The sequence below is a fragment of the Paramisgurnus dabryanus genome, chromosome 20 (genome assembly GCF_030506205.2).
Source record: "Paramisgurnus dabryanus chromosome 20, PD_genome_1.1, whole genome shotgun sequence".
NCBI classification, from domain to species: domain Eukaryota; kingdom Metazoa; phylum Chordata; class Actinopteri; order Cypriniformes; family Cobitidae; genus Paramisgurnus; species Paramisgurnus dabryanus.
In genome coordinates this window covers 21,711,668-21,719,234 of record NC_133356.1, presented here as the reverse complement: position 1 = coordinate 21,719,234, position 7,567 = coordinate 21,711,668, and the positions used below count along the sequence as shown (strand labels likewise).

The window sequence follows — 7,567 nt, the reverse complement described above, 5'->3', positions numbered from 1 at the left end:
TTTTTCTAAAAACTACCTATATGTTAAAATAAAACTAATGCCTAGTGCTGATTTAATCTAAACCCTGTCCAGGAAACGCCCATATGTGCAAGAAATTAGGGTATGCTGCAGTAACACAGTCTCACCCCATGGCGTCAATCAGTGTTCGAATTATGTCAAAGCTTATGGGGGGTCCCCTAGCTAAGCCCCACCCCCGGCCAAGCTCCACCCCCCTCATTATAGGGTCGCTGTGATTTCACAACGTAAGATGTGATCGTCCTTGATCAACAATCATCTGATCCTGGTTTTAATCAAAGAAACCCCAAATTACCCTTAACTCAAACTCTAAAAAAAAGTTTACCCCTCAAATTAGTGTGAAACACTGGCAAGGGCAGAACTTTTAAACAGAATAGGGGTGAAATGGGGTGGACGCATTCTTAAATTACATAATTTTACTATATAGTAGTGGTTAAAAATGGATGATTACATTGCGTTTTTTGAGTCATAGATTGAATAATTTTCGGATCAGCAAAACTGGAAATTATGAGCATATAAAAATAGAAAAGAACAAAGTTACAAATAAAGCAAGATCTAACAGTAGTATTTAGGTACATAAATAGAATCAAATGAATAATAACACTGTCTTCTTCACTGTATAAATTACATATAATTAATCTTTTTAAAGATACATAATTTTAAAGATAGTTATCATGCCACCAGGTTGAAGGTTGCTGTCCCCAGCACTCACAGCAGCCCCATTCGCGTAATTTTCGTAATTTAACAAAATACCAAATGTTCACAAAATCTGTTTGCATCATGGAAGATCATAGTGACCTTTTATTTCCTAGCTTAGAGCTCAAAATAATGGCAGGGGGCATTGTAAGCAGGTATTGACAGACTACACATGCATGATTAGTTGATTATTAAGTGGAGCTGATATCGCTGGTTTTGTTTTCTCTATTTCATTCTCAAGAATAGCTCTAAAACTTCACAGATCATTAGTATATCAACATCTCTTTAAGGAAAACCATTTTTTTATATTTTACTATGTTCTGACCTCAACTTAGACCAATTAATACATACATAATCTTTTTTCAATGCATACACTTTTAATCTTTGTACAGCGTGTCGTGAATCTGCTAGCATTTAGCATAGCCCCATTCATTACTATGGTTCCAAACAGGGATGAATTTAGAAGCTAAACACTTCCATGTTTTCCCTATTTAAAGACTTTTACATGAGTAGTTACATGGGTAAGTATGGTGGCACAAAATAGAAAACAGGGCGATTTTTTAAAGAAATAGTCCATTTTCTAAAAAGAAAAATCCAGATAATTTACTCACCACCATGTCATCCAAAATGTTGATGTCTTTTGTTGTTCAGTCGAGAAGAAATTATGTTTTTTGAGGAAAACATTGCAGGATTTTTCTTATTTTAATGGACTTTAATAGACACTTAATACTTAACTCAACACTTAACAGTTTTTTTCAACTGAGTATCAAAGGACTCTAAACAATCCCAAACGAGGCATAAGGGTCTTATCTAGCGAAAAGTTTGTCATTTTTGACAAGAAAAATAAAAAATATGCACTTTTAAACCACAACTTCTTGTCTACATTATTTCTTCTCGACTGAACAAAGAAAGACATCAACATTTTGGATGACATGGTGGTGAGTAAATTATCTGGATTTTTCTTTTAAGAAAATGGAATATTCCTTTAACAGATGTTTGAGCGATGGGGGAGTAGTCAGGAGTGATGATGATACTGCCCACCGAGGTCGAAGTGCTGCAAAATAAGTGATCTTTCGCCATACAATATAGTTCTCATTTTTTATCCCCTTAAAAAATCGCCATGTTTATTTTGTGCCACCATACTTACTTCTGTAACTACTAATGTAACAATCTTTAAATAAGAAAAACATGGAAGTGTTTAGTGGCTTCTAAATTCGTCCCTGTTTGGATCCTAAGGAATAAATGGGGCTAGGCTAAATGCTAACACATTCACTACGCGCTGTACAAAGATTAAGTGCACGCATTGAAAAACCTAAGTATGTATTAATTTGTCTAAGTTGAGGCAAGAACAAAGTAAAATATTGAAAAACGGTGGTGTATTCCTTTAATTTAGCAATGGGAAACTTTGGTCAGAGATGCAAACGCAAACATGCAAACCGCTTGATAGATGCTTCTGATTATGGCAATTTGGTACATTAGTAACATTTTGGTAACGTTTATATGTTTTTATGCATACATTCACCTGAATGCAATTAAAACTTCTTCCTGTTTTTAACCAAGGGCTAATTTATGGGATTTCATCTGTTATACGAAAGTATTTTTATGAAAATCACTAAGATTGTAATTTTCCTCTGTACTCTGATTGTAATTTTGTAAGTGTATATGAGTATATGAATGTAACGACTTCAGGAAATTAGGATGTTAAATGAGGCTGTGCAGGGCAATAATGACTCACAAGTTAGGCTAATATTCCCCAATAATCACAAGGTTTAGTCTGAAAACTGGTGTCAGCTCTGTACTCTTACCTCCGAGACCAGGTCTCAACCTGTTGTCATAGCCATCAAGCAGTCGGTCCAAAATCCGAGTGAAGAGCGTAATGTTGTTTTTAAAGGCATCTGAGCCTGACACCTCTACACCAGAACTGTGCAAGACACATTTGGTATCAAAATTCTGTAAGCTGTGTTCATACTATATAATACATACACTGAGTTACATTCAAAGAAAGCATGGCTCTGATCGGCATAATGCTTTTCGTCCTAGAGGAGTAATGAAGGGACTAATATCTGGCAAAAGCACCAACATTCTGATATGGCAGCTATATCAAAACACCTGAGACTTTATCTTAAAAGAATAGAAACACAACACTGTTTACTCGCAGGTAATTAGCTGGTTTTAGTCATTTTTAAGCCTTATTTATAACAGTATATTTCTCACTACATACATTGTACTACTATACATAACCATAACCATCCACAGCAGAAGTTTAATACAGTAAACGTATGGTTTATAATTGATGTTAAATTATAGGACTGGTTGTTAAATGTAACACAGTATCATCATCATCCATATAAGCTTCTCACGTACACATTTGAATGACAGAAATATGTCACGAAGAACGCATTACATGAGGCAATGTTTAACAGACAATTGTAAGAAAGACTAACACACACATTTTACACGCAAATAAATCGTTGTTTGCTTACCGTGTTCGCCAAAAAGCCATAACAGAAAGGTAGATAAGAAATCCATGCTGGTTCATTGTTGAGCTAATCCTGACAAAGAAGTCACTCTGAGAATTATACAGGGATGAAGTAAGACAAAAACGCATTTAATTTTGATAGTTTTGCGTTTGAAAGCGCGCAAGAGCATCTCCAAAACGCGCAAGAGAGCCAAATGCGCTGGAGCCACAGACACTGCGAGTCTGTTTCAAAAGTTTCAAAATATGGAAATGATTCACAGATTGCAACCAGATTTCGGAGTTGAACTTTAAAAAAATTAAGTCTGTCCAAACTTAACAAAAATAATCTACAAAACTTCTTGAGTAACAGTTAGGCTAAGTCTGGTTGGGATATTTTACTTACGCAGGGTTTTGTTTTTTTTAAAAAGCTCTCAAAAACAAAAAAACTAAAAAATTAATATTACCTCTGTTAAAGTTAAGCTTCTTTGAGATAAAGTAGCTTTATAAAGTTCCCGCCCTTCCAGCGTTGTCTCATGCGTGATGTTCACAGAATCCCGCATGCGGCGCGCAAACACATGGATGAGCACGTTCAGAGTACAGATACTTGTGATATGTTTTCCTTTGTGATTATTTATTGTGACACGATCCGACGTATCTAGAGACACCGCCTGTATACTGTGCTGGTCATCTGTTTGTATGAAGTCCACACAGACGAGAGCACTGAGAGCATCAAGTAGCCAAAAGACGGAAGAAGAGTCACCGGGTCCTAGAGCGAGCATAGCTTTACATGAAATGTGTGGTGTCTGCTGTGTGTTCAATGAAATCTCATATCAAGTGTAGATCCATTTTGCCATAGAAGTGAAAACTCTTTTCCACAAAAAGTAAAAAAAAACAAGATACATTTGGTAATTATAATAATGTCTTCTCCATTTATATATTTTTAGTTTTTTCCTTGAGAATTTACATAAAATTTCACAAATCTCTTTGCTCCATAGAAGTGCATTCATTGCTTCACCTGTGCATTTGTCCTCTTGTTCTTTCAAATAATCTTGACATCCACCAATCAGAATGAAATTAATGAGACTTATTTACCCAACTTTTTACGTAAAAAAGCTTTTGATTTTGAAAAAAATAATTATAATATAACTATATATCATAGAAAACTGATTTTTGACAGTCATTCAAACATTTCTTTACTCATGAACATCTTTCTAAATCCATACTTCAAAAATGAACTCTTTTAAGCCTATTTTTGCTGCCATGAAACATTTATGACTATCCAAAGAAGCAGTTCAGGCAGAATGTAAAAAGCTAAAGCAGTGACAGGGAACAGATGCAGTCAGGATTCGTACAAAATAAAGGTTCTCACAATGCCATATAAGAACCATTTTGGCTGAATGGTTCCACAAAGAACCTTTAACCTTTTTGTTCAATAAAATGTTATTTTTATAAAAAGGTAAAATATAAATGGTTCTTTAAAGACCCTTTGACTGAAAGGTTCTTTGAGGAACCAAAAATGGTTCTTTGATGACATCACTGTGAAGAACCTTTTAAGTACCCTTTTACTTTTAAGAGTGTACAGATAAATTTATCACACTAAATCACATAAATAATCTATTAATAGTAAAATAAATTTTTTAATCAAACCAAAAGAAATCAATGGTATAACCATAGCTTCAAAAACGTTAAAAAGATTATCTGTGTGTATTTCTGTAAATGTATTTTATTTTAATATCCATAACATGAAATTGTATTTTTCTGAAGGGACCTACTGCAAACACCCAAAGGCCTACAAATTCTAAAAAGACTAAAATCTAAGGTATAAATTTCAGTAATTATATTTTCACCTCTTTTGATGTTTCATATACATAACCACTTCAGAATATTTGTTTTCATTAACACTACACGTACAACATGATTACTTTCATTAGCATAAAATTATAAATGGCCTGCGTTGAATAAATGAAAGAGACTATATGTGATACTATACTGCCACCTGCTGTCCTGAGGAGAAAGTTTTACGTCATAGATAAAAATCAAAACCAGAACTAATTAATGTTAGTTGATCAAATAAAGGAGGAACTTCGTTTAGATTTCACACAGAACACAACATACGTGATATAAGGAAGTAAATAAGGACAGAAAAATATACACATTTACAAAGGCAAGCTTAAAAACCTTAACCTCCCTTCCCCATAGGGGTAAAACCTCTATGTAAGTGTAATTTTTCGTCATTTTGGAAAAGCATTAAGGACATTTGATCCAGTTTATGTAGAATGGATGTGAGAAGGTATCACAGGTCCTTCTTCTGTTACAATGATTCACACATTACCAGATTGTCATAAGTCCAGTCTCCATGGCAATACATCACACACAGATGCATTTGCACAAAGCTGACGTGTGATGAGTCTGCCATTTTCTAGAATGAGGCATATGTTGGTGTCATTGTGCATGTGTTTGTGTTTGTGTCTGGGTCAGAGTCTGAGTCACCATTTCACTAATTGAACAGCTGACCATATGTAAGGCAATAAATAGGCAATATCTGAGTGATGTAGTGTGGAGAGGAGTAAAAAAGCATGTTTAAAAACTGGAATCCTCTTGCTTTTGTTAACTTGTTCGAATATGACACATTTAAAATCCATCCAAAGTCATTTTAGTGATTTACTGTATTCTACATAAAACCATACTAAATAATATATAGAAAATGTGTAAGATCATTTGAAAGATTGAAATCAATGTAATATCAGTGATTAAAATAAAATTTCATAATTATGAGACTTTATTCTGGATTTCACAGACATGGTCAGACATTAGAGACATTATGTTTATTTGTATTTACTGTAGTGTATTGTTTTAGGTTAAATAATTATGGGGCGGATTCCCGGACGGGCTAAAGTCTAATCCAAGACTAAAATCCTTGTTTGAGCTGTCCTAGCTGAAAACGGCTTGCACTGACATATCTGACATATCTTAAAATGTATCAGTGCCATTATTTTGCACACCAGTAAAGTTTTTTCTAAAAACTACCTATATGTTAAAATAAAACTAATGCCTAGTGCTGATTTAATCTAAACCCTGTCCAGGAAACGCCCATATGTGCAAGAAATTAGGGTATGCTGCAGTAACACAGTCTCACCCCATGGCGTCAATCAGTGTTCGAATTATGTCAAAGCTTATGGGGGGTCCCCTAGCTAAGCCCCACCCCCGGCCAAGCTCCACCCCCCTCATTATAGGGTCGCTGTGATTTCACAACGTAAGATGTGATCGTCCTTGATCAACAATCATCTGATCCTGGTTTTAATCAAAGAAACCCCAAATTACCCTTAACTCAAACTCTAAAAAAAAGTTTACCCCTCAAATTAGTGTGAAACACTGGCAAGGGCAGAACTTTTAAACAGAATAGGGGTGAAATGGGGTGGACGCATTCTTAAATTACATAATTTTACTATATAGTAGTGGTTAAAAATGGATGATTACATTGCGTTTTTTGAGTCATAGATTGAATAATTTTCGGATCAGCAAAACTGGAAATTATGAGCATATAAAAATAGAAAAGAACAAAGTTACAAATAAAGCAAGATCTAACAGTAGTATTTAGGTACATAAATAGAATCAAATGAATAATAACACTGTCTTCTTCACTGTATAAATTACATATAATTAATCTTTTTAAAGATACATAATTTTAAAGATAGTTATCATGCCACCAGGTTGAAGGTTGCTGTCCCCAGCACTCACAGCAGCCCCATTCGCGTAATTTTCGGGTGGTATACGTCCCCACCGCTTTATGACCTAGTTGATTGTGCCCCAACTTCCGACCACGAAGTAATTCTTGCGTTCATAATCATAATTAGGGTCCATATTCATTTAAAACGCATGGACAACGCATGACGCGCCGCCGCTTTCTGCTTTTCAAAGCGGTCGCCTGTGAACACGAGTTTTGTTTTAGACGCGTCTATTTGAGTGCACTTGCTGCACGTTTAGATTTAAAATAAACTTGAGCGCAACTTGATACCTTGATAAAAGGTAAATATTAATGTAAAAAAAGGTAAAAATCTACCGGTAAGTTATATATGTAACAATGATTAATCTATTAATAGTTATTCTTCATCTATTTCATGCAAACGCTAGGGGAAAATATATTTAGGGGAAAACATTTGATCCTTTTCAGCAGTTTTTGAATAAGTTTAATTGAATAATATTAAAATACCTTATGGTAGGGCTGCATGATTATGGCAAAATCATAACTGTTTTTAGACTATTTGCATTGAATTGGAAACAATATTTTTGGAAAATATATTAATTGCAAGGCTGCAAAGAATAGTGCACTGAGGATTTAATTATATTATTTTAATATAGTCAGTGGTGAACTAAAGTGGGCCGGTCTAAGACATGAAA

At 34.6% G+C, this 7,567-nt stretch overlaps 1 long non-coding RNA gene across 1 annotated transcript; it reads right to left on the bottom strand.

Annotated features, from left to right (window-relative positions):
• Window positions 1–2,106: 2,106 nt before the first annotated feature.
• Window positions 2,107–3,940, bottom strand: LOC135787615 (uncharacterized). The gene is made up of 3 exons (XR_010547127.1): window positions 3,634–3,940; window positions 3,195–3,263; window positions 2,107–2,632 (listed from the first exon to the last, which is right to left on the bottom strand). It is a non-coding gene; the product is annotated as an uncharacterized lncRNA (long non-coding RNA).
• Between the last annotated feature and the right edge of the window lie 3,627 nt (window positions 3,941–7,567).